Raw genomic sequence first — 18545 nt, forward strand, 5'->3', positions numbered from 1 at the left:
TAATGAATATCAATCTCTCAAGTTTGACTTTCCTGATGAAGATGTCTTGTACTTGAAGATGAAAGATTGTGATGAACCGTTACCAGAAGAAGGTCCTGAGCCTGGATCAAGATGGGGCCTAATTTTCGATGGAGCAGTAAACGCTTTTGGCAATGGAATTAGGGCAATCATCATCACTCCCAAGGGTACTCATATCCCGTTCTCCGCCAGATTGCTATTTGATTGCACCAACAACATCGCAGAATATGAAGCTTGTATCATGGGTCTCGAAGAAGCCATTGACTTAAGGATCAAAATCCTCGACATATATGGAGATTCAGCCCTCGTGATTAACCAAATCAAAGACAAATGGGAAACTTACCACCCTGGCTTGATTCCTTACAGAGATTATGCAAGACGTCTGTTGACTTTCTTCAACAAAGTTGAGTTGCATCATATACCTCGAGATCAGAATCGAATGGCAGACGCCTTGGCTACTCTATCTTCCATGTTCAAAGTCAATCATTGGAATGATATGCCTAAAGTCAGAATTACACGCCTTGAAAGGCCCGCCTATGTGTTTGCAACTGAAGCAGTCATCGATGATAAACCGTGGTTTCACGACATCAAACGCTTCCTTCAAACTCAAGAGTACCCACTTGGGGCATCAAACAAAGATAAGAAAACTCTAAGGAGACTTTCTGGCAGTTTCTTCCTGAACGGAGATGTGCTATACAAAAGAAATTTCGACATGGTTTTGCTCAGATGCGTGGATAGACACGAAGCAGACATGTTAATGCATGAAGTGCATGAAGGGTCTTTTGGAACTCATTCAAATGGGCATGCAATGTCCAAGAAGATCTTAAGAGCAGGATACTATTGGTTGACAATGGAATCTGATTGTTGTAAACACGTGAAGAGATGTCACAAGTGCCAGATCTACGCAGATAAGATCCATGTGCCACCGACTCTACTCAACGTTCTCTCATCTCCATGGCCTTTCTCCATGTGGGGTATCGACATGATTGGAATGATCGAGCCAAAAGGTTCAAACGGTCATCGTTTCATCTTGGTAGCAATTGATTACTTCACCAAATGGGTCGAAGCAGCATCTTACGCCAATGTTGCAAGACAAGTGGTTGTGAGGTTTATCAAGAATAACATCATTTGCCGATATGGTGTTCCCAGCAAGATCATTACTGACAATGGTTCAAACTTGAACAACAAGATGATGAAAGAATTATGTGAGGAATTCAAGATTGAGCATCATAACTCTTCTCCTTATAGACCAAAAATGAACGGCGCCGTCGAAGCTGCCAACAAGAACATTAAGAAGATCGTCCAGAAAATGGTCGTCACTTACAAAGACTGGCACGAAATGCTGCCATTTGCTTTACATGGGTACCGAACTTCAGTGCGTACTTCAACAGGGGCAACTCCCTTTTCTCTAGTATACGGCATGGAAGCTGTGCTCCCCGTAGAGGTTGAAATCCCATCAATGAGAGTCCTCATGGAAACTAAGTTATCAGAGGCTGAATGGTGTCAAAGCAGATACGATCAGTTGAACTTAATCGAAGAAAAACGTATGACTGCTCTATGCCATGGACAATTATACCAAGCAAGGATGAAACACGCCTTCAACAAAAAGGTTCGACCTCGTGAATTTCAAGAAGGCGACCTCGTGCTTAAAAAGATCTTGTCTTTTCAACCAGATTCTAGGGGCAAATGGTCTCCTAATTACGAAGGCCCGTATGTTGTCAAAAGAACATTTTCTGGCGGCGCCATGATTCTTGCAACCATGGATGGTGATGAACTCCCACATCCTGTGAATGCTGATGCAGTCAAGAAATACTTTGTCTAAAAAATACAAAAGAACAGCTCGGTAAGTCGAAAACCCGCAAAGGGCGACTTAGGCAAAAATGAGCGTCTCGGTGGACTGAAAACCCGAAAGGGCGGTCCAGGCAAAAATTAGAGACAATAAACAGAAAAAATTCATCCTGGTAGATTGAAAACCTGAAAGGGCAATCTAGGCAAAAATTAGGGATTTATGACAAAGTAACTGCATCAGTCCGTACTTCGTCACCTGAGGAGTCTGTACTTCATCAAAGGATCTTCAAACAAATCATTGCCAATCCGAAGCAACAAGCACAGTTGGAACTCAAAGTTGTTGGGGGGAATAGTGGTTATTGCTTTCAATGTAGCCTTTTCCGCATAATTACCATTTCCAACTTTTGTAAATACTCCATGGAATCACGCCTTTAGCTGATTTCCATCCTATTAAATAAATTTGAGCCTTGTGCCCATTTGTTTGCAATCTTTAATTTCTTTCAGCTTGCAAAATGACGCTTTAATTGTGTTATTCACTTTTGAAACAAAAAAAAAAGAAAAAATAAGTTTTAAATGAATTTACTTCACTTTTCTTTTTCAAAATAAAAGCGAAATTTTCCTTTGAGTTGTGAACAACGGAAGGAACATCAGCAGTCGTCTCCACAGGGTGAACAAAAGGATTCTCCCTGGAAAAATTGTTGAGACAACGGTATTCTTGCCCCAGAAAAGAATTCTTGAAGCAATTATCCCTCGAGGTAAAGAAACTCTTCTATCCCCAGTGAAGAAGGTCTTTTATCCCCAGTGTCGAAGATTTCCCATCTCCAGTGAAGAAGTTCTTCCATCTCAGTAAGAAAAGATACTCATCTTCCCCAGAGAAGTTTAAAGCACACAGCATCATTCATCACCTGTGTTATCTACACCGTGTTGAAGAACATTTGCCAAGTATCTGGTTGTATTGCGACGTCGGTCCCTCTCCAGTATACACTTCATTGTCTGTCAGTATTGTCAGTATGCATGCTACATTCATGACATTCATCATTCATACATATTTGCATCATTTATGCATTCTTGCATTTTTCAATACTTACTTGTTTAGAATATATTTATCCTCAAAAAGGAAAAAAGAAAGAAAAAAAATAAGAAAAAAAGAAGAAAGAAAAAGAGGAAAAAGAAACAGGTATGGGCATGTCATCTCTCCAGTAGGTTGTCACCCATAAGCAGAAAAGAATATCATTCTTTCTCCAGTTCCCCACTGAGATCATTCCTCGTGGAAGAAGGTTGCTTTAGTTTTTCCCCTCAAAACGAAGGAGAAAATCCCCATTTGAGTTCATTCCTCATGGGTACAAAGTCTTGTTTGACTGTTTCTTTCCAAATTCATTCATGGATAGAGCCTTGTCTTTACCAAAAAATTCAAAATTCCGATTCCTCAAACAGAGTCGTGAAAAAATAGACAATAAGCAATAGCCTCGTCATTTGAGCAGCTTATGTCTCTTTCAAAAGTTTTTTCCTTTCAAGGAAATCAATCATGAAGACCATTTGACAATTAGGGCCTTATTACTGTTCACAAGGCTGAATAACCAGTAATTTCCCTAGCAAAGTCTCCAGAATCATTTTATCACTCGGCTGATAATTGATCATGTCTTCAAAACCACTATCACGAGGCTGGTAGTCGGTAACCTTTTGTTCTGGTTATATTATTAAACATGTCTATCACAAGGCTGATAGTCGGTAATATTAACCAAACCTTTGAAACTATTTTCTACCTTGTCAAGTCTATCACAATGCTGGTAGTCGGTAATCTAGTTTCATACCTTTCACCTTCGCATTATTAAACAAGTCTATCCCCATGCTGATAGTCGATAATGTCGATAGGTAAGCTTTTCTTACAAGGCTATCATTCCCCGGAGAAGCATACACTTGCTTTCCCGAAAAAACGGATTCTCTTCCTAAAGCGGATTGAGATATCCTTCCCGATCTCTTTTCCCCAGTGGAGTCAGTTCTTGATATCCCTCGGTAAAGATATCCTTGCATCATTCGCAATTTTGGTATCTTAGGTCCAAAATTCGCGTCTTCTGATATTTAAGTCTCTTCAACCCTATCAAAACGAAGATTTTCAATCTTCATGTCTCAGGTTGAAGAAACTTAAATAGGGGCATCTGTCATACCCCAATTTTTGACCTAAGATACCACCTCATATCATTTGCATATGCATCATTTGCATCTCTAACAAATTGCATAGCTTGTGTTTGCTACTTGTGACTCAGCAGGATTTAATCTGGAAATCACTCATCAGTACAAGTAACAATCAATTAGGGTTTTGTTCTCCCTTCATCTCAAATGAATCATCTTCATCAATAATCAACATTTGGTCCTCAGAGATTCATTTCAACAAGCTCAAAGGCACTGAATCAACCAAATTAGGGTTTTGACTGAAGATAGCATACTCCTGACTTTTGCTCAGGATTTGATCTAATGACTTGGGACATGACCTCAAGACCCCAAGTGCATCATTTTGACCTAATCCATTGGCTTAGAACATCTCCTACACAAGGATTGATCAACAGTGAAATTTCAAATCATCAGATTAGGGTTTTGAACTATCAGGGACTAAAATCAGGGATCACATTTGGGAAACCCTAAAAATCCCCAGGAAGTCAATCAAAGGTTTCAATCACCCTCAAATAATCCCTATGACAATATACAATGGAAATTGCATCTCAATTCAAGATCCACAGTCATCAATTTCATCAGGTCGACAATTAGGGTTTTTGACCTAATTCACTGAACAACTGACTTTTTAATCAGAACATGGTGCCACAACTCAAACCATGGCTCAATATCCTCCAATGCTTCAATATGATCCATTCATACCATTCATTTGGTGAGGGTAGCCTGTTTCATTTGAAATCTCCAGAAACGCGATTCGTCTGAAAAAGTCAACTGTACAAGATCACCATTGACTTTTGGGAATTTTGGTCAACCATGACTTTTGAAGTTGCAAATCATCAATATATGAAGTATGAAGTCATTTGATCAAGAAAAATCAAGAAAATTAATCAAGAATCAAAAAGTCAAAAGTTTGACTTTCATACTTAGAAAATTTTTCTAAGTGTTTTTCATGGTTTTTTCCAAACTTTGGAGGGGAATAACTCAAAATTTCACCTACAAACTGAAAAAAACTTCCAACATGAAAGTTGTAGATTTTGATCCAATAAACAACTTTGACACATATAAATTTTTTCCATAAGATCAACCATTTAAGAGATATGGAGCTTCAAAGTTGGCATCTTTGGAAAAATTCACTTGAAACTTCATTTTTCTCAAAGTTCATGGATCTTTTTCACCCACTTCCTTAAGGATCTTGAAGAAACTTTCAACTAGGGTTTTGAAGTGTGTAATATGAGCTTTCCAAAATGTCCAAGAGCATGAAAAAATATGGAGCATAGCTATGGTTTTGAATTTTGACATTAGAGGTCATTAAGCATGAAATTTCAAGCCATTTTCACTAAGTTTCTATACTATATGGCCAATGATCCAAGCAATGACACACCAAAGCAATGATTGAATGATATTTTCTGATTTGAGATCAGAATGGAAAGAGATAAGAAGCTTGGCCAAAATAACCATGGTTTAGTTACTTTAACCATTTGCATTTAATGTGAAAGATTCCATTTTATCTCTTAAGCCAAATCATCATTCTTGATCAACTTGCAAGAGCTTTGTATTCAGAAACTTTGGCCTATAAATAGAGGTCATTTCCACTCTTCAATTCACACCAAAACCTCACAATTATAGGTTTTCTCTCTTCTTTCTTGAATTACAAGTCATGTGTTTCAAAGTGAGGTAGAAAACTCAACCTCCAAACCTTGCAAGTTCTGAACAAAGTGATGCTTCCCACAACTTCTAAATGTCATATATGATGTGTCTGAATCACTCATACACCCCAAAACACCTGAAAACTCAAAATCATCATCTCACCTCCAAATATGCATAACATGAGACTTATCATGCCAATTTTTGTTCAGGCTCAATTCTGTCCAAACTACCACTTCTAACATCATCCATACATCACATATGAACTATCCAAGCACTCACATATGATCTGTAACCTCATAATCACCAAGCTTGATTCATACTTGAAGCAACTGCAGATCGGGTACTATGGCCATGCTCAGGTGAATTCAAACTGCTCTAAGCATCCAAACATGTTCCATAAGGTCCACTGAAGGTGTTCAGATCAAGAAATAACAACTGGAACTCCTCTACTGCAAAATTCGATCTCCAGCTTTGGCATTTTTGAGGTAAGTGCCTATCAACTTCAAACTCATACATACATGCATCATAAATGAAAAACTGGTTTACCATCTTGTTTCTGCACTATCACTGATCAATAGCCCTCGATCAATTTCATAATTCATCAACTATACACAATTTCAGAGTGAATTATAGAATTAGGGTTCTTCGTGTTCATCAGAGAATCAATGGCCCTAGAGTGAAAATAAATGGAATTAAATGGTACCATCATGTTCCTCGTCCAAAATCGAGCAAGTTAGGCTATTCACTTGATCCAAACAATCCAGTTTTCAGATTTTTCAAATTCAGATAGGGTTTGTGTTCTTGGCGCCTTTTTTTTTGAAATTGATTTTACAAACTTGATTCAAAATATATTCAACTCGTTGCAAATGATTATCAGACCACGCGCGTGGTCCAGTTGGTTAAACTTTTGAGTAGCAACCTTAAGGTCACGAGTTCAACACTCATGGGGGCCAAAACCATCTTTTTATCACTTGTTTTTTTTCAATTTTTTACACAACTTCAATTAATTCATTGACCAATCAAATTAATTCATTTTTTATTCATTTTTTGCACACTTCTTATTTAACATATGAATTTCATGAATATCAAAAAAAATCATCAAAAAATATTTATTTAACACACTTTTAATTAGGTTTAAAATGATACATTTTTTTAGTGTTTTTAAATGCTTTAAATATTGTTTTTCATTTAATCTTTAAACTTAAATCACTTGTAAATATTTTTTGAGCAAACCCTAATCATTTAGGTATTAATTAAGCATAATCTTTTTGTTTATCTTGATTAATTTGATTTCTTTAAATTTCAAATCGTTTTAAAACAAGCGATCGCAATTCTTTTCAAAAAAAAAACGATAAACCATCTCTTTTTGATTTCAAAAGAAACTATTGATTAAATCTTTTTATTTGATCAATTGATTTTCAAAACGATGTGGGGCCTCTCGAATATTAGAGAGTATAAGACCCACTCCTTTTTTCTTTTTTTTTTTTTTCTACAGTTTTTCTTTGTACACAAAACTCTTTCAAAACAATACTTTTCAAACTGTTTTCAAAACGACGAAACGACGCGTTTGTAAATAAACAATCAACCATGTTTTTATAAAATAAAACACGGGCCTCCACGTAGGTATAAGTCCCAAGCCCCTTCTGTACATACCCATTCCTGTACATGAAATTAGGTATTTCATTGTACACATACATTTTTGTACATATCTCAATCTGTTTTTTTAACTTTGAATAACAAACCAAAAATGAAGGTTTCTTTAAATCTTCCCAAAAATATACCATGGGCCTCCATGTAGGTATAAGTCCCAAGCCCTTTTGTAAATACCTGTTTACATAGCTTTGAATAAACTCAAGTGGACCTCTCCCCGAGTATGAGTCCCGAGCCCTGTGTATACAAATGGATCATGCTTACAGGTATATTTCCTTCATAAACTCCATTATATACACATACTTTGTCATATATATGTGCTTGTTCATACTTGTTCATGTTTGTTCATACTTGTTCATGTTTGTTCATATGTGTGATATGTGTGCTTGTTCAACTTAGTACAACACTAGGTTCCCCATAGCCTCCTATTGGGCTTCGTGCAAAGAATCTCCCTAGTTTAGGTTAGGACATAGAGTATGGTTTCCCGGTGAAATCGCTCTAAGAGCTCAAACCAACTATACCATGCCTCCCCTTGGGCTTTGTACAAACGAGTGACCCTCCCATAGCCTCCTCTTGGGCTTACAATGCAAGGACCCTGGATTGTCCCTCCCATAGCCTCCTCTTGGGCTTACAATGCAAGGACCCTCGGATAGCCTCCTCTTGGGCTTCGTACAAGGACCCACGGGCTTCTTATAAGCATCCCCAATATCCAAAACAAATACCCTAGGAGATTAGACATTTTTCATCTCTATGCTAGGAGTATCTCTTCTATATCATCACAAACAATCAATCAATCAAAAATCAAACTTTTTTGCCACAAGGCTGGCTAATCAATCAAACTGTTTTACCACCGTACTGGATGATTAATCAAAGTTTTTGTCACAAGGCTGACTTCATTGAAACTTTTGCCACAAGGCTGGCTGATTAATCAAAGTTTTTGTCACAAGGCTGACTTCATTGAAACTTTTTCCACAAGGCTGGTTAAACACAAAAACATCTTTATCATTCTAAGCACCCTAAGTGGCATGGCCCCGGGCTTATAATGAAAAGATTTTCAAACAAAATCAAACAGATGTATGTGATGATATAGATTAGATACATCTAGCATTTAAACGACATTTGTCTATTTTCCTTTGCTTCCACTAGCATAAGTGGGAACTACGATTGCTCTGACTTTCTCAACATCCCTTTGAGAATACGTAGGCACAAGGTCGATCCTTGGCGAGCAAAACAAAACAAAAAAAACCATTCAAACCTTAGCACCCGTAGACCCCGAGCTACAGATGCTCTGATTCCCTCTAAGGGATATGTATGCAGAGGATCGCGATGATCTTTGCGAGCATAATCAAACAAACACCTTAGGTCCCACCTATTTCACAAGAACCTCCACCACAACAAGAATGGAATAAACAAAACAAAGAAACCTATAGAGTACTATAGATACGTTGGGTGCTAATACCTTCCCTTCGTATAACCAACCCTCTTACCCGGAATCTCTCCCCCACCTTTTAGGTTATTGCAGCTTTTTTCCTTTTCCTCTTTTGGAAACAATAAAAAGTTTGGTCCGTACAAAAGAAAAATCATTTTTTGAGCACTCGAGCCCAAAGAAGGCATCAGGTGTCTCATCCAGAAAAAAAGAAAACGATTTTTCCCCGCGACAAAATGGTCTCCTAATTACGAAGGCCCGTATGTTGTCAAAAGAATATTTTCTGGCGGCGCCATGACTCTTGCAACCATGGATGGTGATGAACTCCCACGTCCTGTGAATGCTGATGCAGTCAAGAAATACTTTGTCTCAAAAAGACAAAAGAACAGCTCGGTAAGTTGAAAACCCGCAAAGGGAGACTTAGGCAAAAATGAGCGTCTCGGTGGACTGAAAACCCGAAAGGGCGGTCCAGGCAAAAATTAGAGGCATTAAACAGAAAAATTCATCCTGGTAGATTGAAAACCTGAAAGGGCAATCTAGGCAAAAATTAAGGATTTATGACAAAGTAATTCCATCAGTCCGTACTTCGTCACCTAAAGAGTCTTTTTCATCAAAGGATCTCGGATCAGATCATCGCCGACCTGAAGCGACAAGCACAGTTGGAACTCAAAGTTGTTAGGGAGAATAGTGGTTATTGCTTTCAATGTAGCCTTTTCCGCATATTTACCATTTCCAACTCTTGTAAATACTCTATGGAATCACGCCTTTAGCTGATTACCATCCTATTAAATAAATTTGAGCCTTGTGCCCATTTGTTTGCAATTCTTGATCTTTTCTAGCTTGCAAAATGACGCTTTAATTGTGTTATTCACTTTTGAAAGAAAAAAGAAAAAGAAGTTTTAAATGAATTTACTTTTCGTTTTCAAAATAAAAGCGAAACTTTCCTTTTAGTTGTGAACAACATAAGGAAACATCAACAGCTGTCTCCATAGGATGAACAAAAGGATTCTCCCTGAGAATTGTTCCCTTCCTCAAAAGAAATTATGAGACAACGGTATTCTTATCCCAAAAAGAATTCCTAAAACCAATTACCCCTCGCGGTAGAAAAATTTCTTTTATCCCCAGTGAAGAAGTTCTTTCATCTCCAGTGAAGAAGAAAAGATGCTTGTCTTCCCCATGGAGGTCTAAAGCATACAACACCATTCATCACTCGTGTTATCTGCACCGTGTTGAAGAACATTTGCCGAGTATCTGGTTGTATTGCGACGTTGGTCCTTCTCTAGTATATACTTCTTTGACTGTCAGTATCGTCAGCATGCATGCGACATTCATGACATTCATCAGTCATATATACTTGCATCATTTATGCATTCTTGCATTTTTCAATGATTGCTTCAAAATCACTTGTTTAGGATGTATCTATCCCAAAAAGAAACAGGTATGGGCGTGTCATCTCTCCAGTAGGTTGTCACCCATAAGTAGAAATAACATCTTCTTTCTCCAGTTCCCCACTGAGATCATTCCTCGTGGAAGAAGGTTTCTTTAGCTTCTCCTCTCAAAACGAAGGAGAAATCCCCAGTTGAGTTCATTCCTCATGGGTACAAAGTCTTGTTTGACCGTTTCTTTCCAGTTCATTCTTGGATAGAACCTTGTCTTTACCAGAGATTCAAATTCCAATTCCCCAAATAGAGTCGAGAAAAAATTGAACCATAAACAATAGCCTCATTATCTAGGCAGTTTATGTTTCTTTCAAATGATTTTTCCTTTTCTAGGAAATTAATCATGAAGACCATTTGACAATCAGGGCTTATTACTGTTCACAAGGCTGAATAATCAGTAAATTTCCCTAGTGAAGTCGCAAGAATCATTTTATCACTTGGCTGATAATTGGTCATGTCTTCAGAACCTCTATCACAAGGCTAGTAGTCGGTAACCTTTTGTTCTGGTTATATTACTCTTTATCATGTCTATCACAATGTTGATAGTCAGTAATATTAACCAAACCTTTGAAATGTTTTTACCATGTCATGTCTATCACCATGCTGATAGTCGGTAATACAGTTTCATATCTTTTACCTTCGCATTATTCTTTGTCAAGTCTATCACTGTGCTGATAGTCGGTAATGTTGATAGGTGAGCTTTTCTCTTACAAAGCTATCATTCCCCGGTGAAGCATACACTTGCTTTCTCGATAAAATGGATTCTCTTCCTAAAACGGATTGAGACATCCTTCCCGATCTTTTTTCCCCAGTGGAGTCAGTTCTTGATATCCCCTCAGTAAAGATATCCTTGCATCATTCGCAATTTTGGTATCTTAGGTCCAAAATTCGCGTCTTCTGATATTTAAGTCTCTTCCACCCTATCAAAACGAAGATTTTCAATCTTCATATCTCAGATTGAAGAAACTTAAATAGGGGCATCTTTCATACCCCAATTTTTGACCTAAGATACCACCTCATATCATATCATGTGCATCATTTGCATCTCTAACAAATTGCAAAGCTTGTGTTTACTACTTGTGACTCAGCAGGGTTTAATCAAGAAATCACTCATCAATACAAGTAACAATCAATCAGGGTTTTATTCTCCCTTCATCTCAAATGAACCATCTTCATCAACAATCAACATTTGGTTCTCAATGATTCATTTCAACAAGCTCAAAAGCTTTGAATCAACCAAATTAGGGTTTTGACTGAAGACAGCATACTCCTGACTTTTGCTCAGGATTTGACGTATTGGCTTAGGACATGACCTCAAGACTCCAAATACATCATCTTGACCTAATCTATTGGCTCAAGACATCTCCCACACAAGGATTGATCAACAGTGAAATTTCAGGTCATCACACTGGAATTTTGAACTATCACGGACTGAAATCATGGATCACATTTGGGAAACCTTAAAAAGCTCCAAGGCATCACTCAAAGGGTTCAATCATCTACAAATAATCCCTATGTCAATATCCAATGGAAATTGTACTTCAATTCAAGAGCCACAGTCATCAATTTCATCTGGCCCACAATTAGGGTTTTTAACCTAATTCACCTGAACAACTGACTTTTTAATCAGGACATGATGCCACAACTCAAACCATGGCTCAAGATCCTCCAATAACTAAATATGATCCATTCATATCATTTATTTGGTGAGGATAGCTTAATTCACTTGAAATCTCCAGAAACGCGATCCGCCTGAAAAAGTCAATTGTACAAGATCACCATTGACTTTTTGGAAAATTTGGTCAACCATGACTCTTGAAGATTTAAATCATCAATATATGATAATTGAAGTCATTTGATCAAGGAAAATCAAGAAAATCAATCAAGAATCAAAAAGTCAAAAGTTTGACTTTTCACACTTAGAAACTTTTTTAAGTGTTTTCAAGGGTTTTTTCCAAACTTTGGAAGGGAATATCTCAAAATTTTACGTACAAACTGAAAAAAACTTCCAACATGAAAGTTGTTGATTTTTATCCAATGAACAACTTTGTCACATATAATTTTTTTGCAAGAGATTAACCATTTAAGAGATATGGAGCTTCAAAGTTGGTATCTTTTGAAAAATTCACAAAAGACTTCATTTTCTTCAAACTTTATAGGTCTTTTTCACCAATTTCCTTAATGATCTTGAGGAAGCTTTCAACTAAGGATTTGAAGTACATAACAAGAGCTTTCCAAAATGACCAAGAGCATGAAAAATTATGGAGTGGAGCTATGGTTTTGAATTTTGACATTAGTGACCATTATGCTTGAAATTTCAAACCATTTTCACAAAGTTATGAACACTTTATGACCTATAATGCAAGAAATGACCTCTTGCAACTCCAAAGGGCAAGTTCAAAGCATTAAAGATTGGATTAGAAGGAATCTCCAAACACTTGAGATTTTTAACCATGGTTAAAGGTTTTAACCTTTTGCATTTAATGCAAAAGATGCCATTTTATCTCTTAATGCCAAATCACCAAAGATATCTCAACTTGCAAAGCTTGGAGTTCAGAAATATTGGCCTATAAATAAAGGTCCAAACTTCATTCAAAATCACACCAAAACCTTTCCAAGCATTGCTTTTCTCTTTCTTTCTTAAGTTGCAAGTTTCATGAGCTTCAAAGGAGGAAGAATTGCAATCTTCAAACCTTGCAAGTTCTGACCAAAGTGATGGTTCTAACAACTTCTAAACATCATTTGGGAAGTGTTTGATCCACTCACACACCCCAAAACACCTCAAGCATCATCCATATATCACATATGAACTATCCCAATCATCATCCATGACCTGTAACACCAGAATCATTGAATTTGATTCTCACTCCAAGCAACTGCAGATCGGTACCATGGCCTCACTCAGGTGAATTCAATCCATTCCAAGCATTCAAAAACCTTCCATAAGGTCCATTGAAGCTGTCCAAATCAAAAAACAACATCTGGAACCTCTCTTTTGCAGAATTCGATTTCCAGTTTTGCAAGCTTTTAAGGTAAGTTCTATGAACTTCAAACTCCATCATTCATGCATCATAAATGAAAAATTGATTTGCCATCATGTTTCTGCACACATATAGATCATTAACCCTCAATCAATTGCATCATAACTTGCACATACACGATTTCAGATTGAATCATAATTAGGGTTCTTCGTGTTCATCAAAAAAACAATGATCTTAGAGTGAAAATAAATAAAATTAAATGGTACCATCATGTTCCTTGTGAAAAATCGAGCAAGATAGGCCATTCACTTGATCCAAACAATTCAGTTTTAAGAATTTTCAAATTCAAATGGGGTTTGTGTTCTTGGCGCCATTTTTTTGGTCCTAAAATTGAAAATTGAGTTTGAAATATAATCAATTCATTGCAAACGTTAAACAGACCACGCGCGTGGTCCAGTTGGCCAAGTTTTTGAGTAGTGACCTCAAGGTCACGAGTTCAACACCGTTAGTGACCAAAACCTCTTTTTTATCACTCTTTTTCTTTGGTTTTTTACACAACTTTAATCAATTCATTAACCAATCAAAACTCATCATTTTAACTTCATTTTTTGTACACTTCTCATTTAATATGTATATTTTATGAATGTCAAAAAAAATCACAAAAATAATATTTATTTGATGCATTTTTATTAGGTTTAAAATGACTTATTTTTAAGTGTTTTTAATACTTTAAAAAATAGTTTTTTCATTTGATTTTCAAAACCTAATCACTTGTAAATATTTTGTGATCAAACCCTAATCACTTGGGTCTTAATTAGGTATAAGCTTTGTCTTTATCTTAATTAAGTTGAATTTTGTCAAAATTCAAACTGTTTTCAACAAACGATCAAAGTTTTTCAAACGATGAAACCTCACGTCTGTTAACAAATCAATCAACCATGTTTTATAAAATAAAACGTGGGCATCCCTTAAGGTATAAGTCCCATTACCTTGTATAAAATTAGGTATTTCTTTGTATATACGCCTATATTTTTTTTATACCTCGATCAATTTGATTTAAACTCTCGAATAACAAATCAAAAATTAGGGTTTTCTTCAAAATCTTCCTGGGCCTCCCTCAAGGTATAAGTCCCAACCCCCTTTGTAAATATTTGTTTACATAGCTTTAAATAAACTCATTGGGCCTCCCTCAAGGTATAAGTCCCAACCCCCTTTGTAAATATTTGTTTACATAGCTTTGAATAAACTCATTGGACTTCTCCCCGGGTATAAGTCCCAATTCCCGTATACATAACCTTATTTGATAAACCGTTCATCCTTAAAGGTATATTTCCATCATAAACTCCAATATACACATACACTTTATCATATATACTTGTTCATATACTTGTTCATACTTGTTCATGTTATATATACTTGTTCAACTTAGTACAACACTAGGTTCCCCATAGCCTCCTATTGGGCTTCGTGCAAAGAATCTCCCTTAGCTAGGTTAGGACATAGAGTATGGTTTGCCGGTAAAATCGCTCTAAGAGCTCAAACCAACTATACCATGCCTCCTCTTGGGCTTCATACAAACAACTATGCCTCCCATAGCCTCCTCTTGGGCTTACAATACAAGGACCCTCAATTGTCCCTCCCATAGCCTCCTCTTGGGCTTACAATGGAAGGATCCTCGGATAGCCTCCTCTTGGGCTTTGTACAAGGACCCACGGGCTTCTTAAAAGCATCCCCATATCCAATTCAAATACCCTAGGAGATTAGACATTTATTATCTCTTCTATATCATCACAATCAAACTTTCTTTTTGCCACAAGGCTGGCTAATTAATCAAAAGTTTTTGCCACAAGGTTGGCTCATCAAAACTTTTTTGCCACAAGACTGGCTCATCAAAACTTTTTGCCACAAGGCTGGCTTATCAAAATTTTTTGCCACAAGGCTGGCTAAAAGATTCAAACAAAATCAAACAGATGTATGTGATGAAATAGATTAGATACATCGACCATTGAGATGACATTTGTCTCTTATCCTTTGCTTCCACTAGCATAAGTGGGAACTACGAATGCTCTGACTTTCTCAACATCCCTTTGAGAATACGTAGGCACAAGGTCTTATTCCTTGGCGAGCAAACTTCTATCTCCCTCAAACCACTCAAACCTTAGCACCCCGTAGACCTCGAGCTACAGATGCTCTGATTCCCTCTAAGGGATATGTATGCAGAAGATTGCGATGATCTTTGCGAGCATAATCAAATAAACACCTTAGGTCCCACCCTGATCACAAAGAAGAAACCTCCCCAATAGCATAGCAAGAAATAAACAGACAAATATAACAAAGAAACCTATAGAGTACAATAGATACGTAGGGTGCTAATACCTTCCCTTCGTATAACCAACCCCTTACCCGGAATCTCTCCCCCCTTTTTGCATTGCTTTTAATTTTGTATTATTTGCATTGCATATCTTTTAAGGTTTGTGCAACTTTTTTCCTTTTCCTGATTTGGAAACAATAAAAAGTTTGGTCGTGACCCAAAAACAAAAAAAATCATTTTCTGAGCCCGAGCCCAAAGAAGGCATCCGGTGTCTCATCCCGATTTTCCCACGACAATGAGGAAAACGCTTCTCCCAAACCAAAAGAGAAGAAACAAAAGAAACATGAGGCAACTGTCTCTTCTTATCAAGATACGAACCTTGCCAATGTTCAACTCAAAATCGTTCCTCCTCCTCCCAAAAAGCCTCAGCCTCAACCTTCTAGCAACTTAATTCTAGAGCACATTGGGAGCAATGCTTCTGAACCTGGCGCTCAACCGGTAATAATTTCTCACTATCTTCCGCTTGTCAAAAAGATGAATCTCCTTTCTATTCTAATACTCTTCTTTTTAGGAAAAAACCATGATCCCCATTACTACTAATCAAGGTGATCCTTCAGATGATGGGAATCCAACCCCACCCCCAAGCAATGTTGCTCAAAACAAAGGATCTTCGACTGAAGCACCACTATTTGAACCGACTGACGCTCAGCAAGAACAAGAGATTACTTCTCCTATCGAAGTCATGGGAAAGGATTTGGCCCACATTGAAGAGGAAAACTCAGGAGGTGAAGATTCTTAAGAAACTCCTAGTAATCTCTCTCCTCATGTCAGTTTTCCCAGAGATTATGATGATAATATATCCACTGGAGACGCTGAACAAACTCTTAACCAAAATGAAGAAATGATTGAGGAAGGAACGGAGCCTGAAATTGGAAAGGATACTCTTATCCAAACTGCTGCTGAAACCACCATACAACCCATCTCTGTTCAACCTACTGCAACCCAGAGTTCAACTTCGCCACTTACTAAAGAGGAAATGAGTGCTCTGAAGCAGAATGACCCTCTTAGATACGTCAAACTAATGATGTCTCAGAGGGAATATTCTTCTGATAAAAGTACGTTTGGGGCTTCGAATCCTTCCGGCACTAGTGCATCTGAGGCATCTTATGACGATCTCTTGAGGCAAGTGAAAGAATCTATTTTCGAAGTTGACTTCCTTGAGAAATTGAGGACAGAAGTGGGTGCTGGTTCTAGCATCAAAAAGCTGATAGACAAGATCAATATCACTACTTGCCCTGCTGACGTAGGCGAAGCCCTTATAGATATTCAAAATCTAATTGATCAAGTCCAGGCGGAGCGAAACAGAGAAGTGGACGCTAATGCAAAAATCAAATCAATCGAACGCGCCCGATCTACTGAATTCGACAAAGCGCTTGTTACCTTCGAAGCTTCTGAGAAATTGCTTGCTGCCCAACCATTAGCACGAACTAGCTTCGATAATTATGCTTCTTCTATCAGGCTAAGGGAATCTCAAATCGAAGAGTTGTAGCAAAAAATCTCTAAAGCAAAAGCAGAGCAAGCTGCTATCTAAGGTTTGGACAGCACCGAAGCGGACAAGTTGGAGAAGCAGAGTGTCAAACATGTTGAAAAAGCTACTGCTATGAACACAGACATTGCTCGCCTGAGGGAGATTCAAGTAGCTGCCCAGTACAAGATGGACCTGGCGAAGATAAAATACCATCGAATGAAGACCTCTATTCCTTTTTAGTCTTTGGATTCTGTTTTTCCTTTTTTCTTTGAATTAACTTTGCTTGTAATTCACCTTAAGACAAAACTTGTATTTTTGGCAACTCTGAATATTTGAATCTAATCATTACTTTAGCTGCAATGATTATCTCTATATTATGAATATTCGTAACATTGGGCACTCCCTATGGTCATTAAGTTTCGATTAGACCTTTGAGTGCCCCAAGTGCGTAACTGTCAGCTCATTATGACTCACGTTTTCCCAAACGTCCCTTCAGTATTCAAGTGTGCCGGTTATGCGATGATTTGGCTTCAACTTCCAAGGCGCAACCGCGGCGGAATATACAACTCCCCCCTAGGGATTCAACACGTGGTCCATTACTACTTCTTTAGCGTAACCAACCCCAATGTGGGTTGCTTCTATATAAACCTTTAAATCCTTCTTATTTTCTTATTCAAAACACAACGATAACTTCCTTCTCTTTATCAAGAACAAACTTTTTTTACTTTCCTCATCATGCCTTCCTCTAGCAAAGAAATCATTCCTCAAATCATCAAGGAAAGGATCTTATCTCTTATTGATTTTGAAGAATAAGGGATTGATCTTCCTCGTATGTTTGCAAAACAAAATCTAGAGTATTACCTGACCATCTTGGATGGACCTATCTATCCATCTGTTCTTGCAAACTTCTGGAGAAACACAACTGTCCACCGGGACCGTGGGGGCAATGAAGCTATTCACTACACCATCTTTGGTTTTCCTATCACTATCACTACAAAAATCATTTCAACAATGATTAAGTGTGAAGACATTAGAGCTTCCATTGCTGAACATGATAGCATGCTTGTCTTTGATATCCTGAAGGTGGTGTTTACCGATCCCAATAAGGCATTTACTGCCTTTATAGGTAGGATCTGGCACCAAGTTCTAGTTTTTAACTTTCGTCTCAGAATGGAAGATCAAGACAGAATAATTCTCGAAGACCTCGAGTTCTTATTTCCCCTTCTTCACATGGAAAAGATCAATATACCTCTTGCTCTTTTCAACTATCTCAAGGAAGAGATCATGGACTCACGCGCAGGGTAAGGTCTTCTTCATTCCCTACGGAAGACTTCTGACTCACATCTTCATCAAGACGGGTGTGATCAGAAACATGCGCGCAACGGGATTGTCGGATTTCCTTGCAACAGAGTGTGGGGGAAAGTTAGATCTAGAGAAGTTGCGTCTTGATCATAACTAAAATTGTCTTCTAGGGTTATTTTTTTTATTCTAATGATGATGCATTCTCAGCTTTATGCATCACTTTTGTACTTCTGTTTAAAATGTAGCCATTTTGGCGAAATGATCGTTTTGGAATGAAATATATATA

This window comes from Vicia villosa, linkage group LG7 (assembly GCF_029867415.1).
Source record: "Vicia villosa cultivar HV-30 ecotype Madison, WI linkage group LG7, Vvil1.0, whole genome shotgun sequence".
Classification (NCBI taxonomy): Eukaryota; Viridiplantae; Streptophyta; class Magnoliopsida; order Fabales; family Fabaceae; genus Vicia; species Vicia villosa.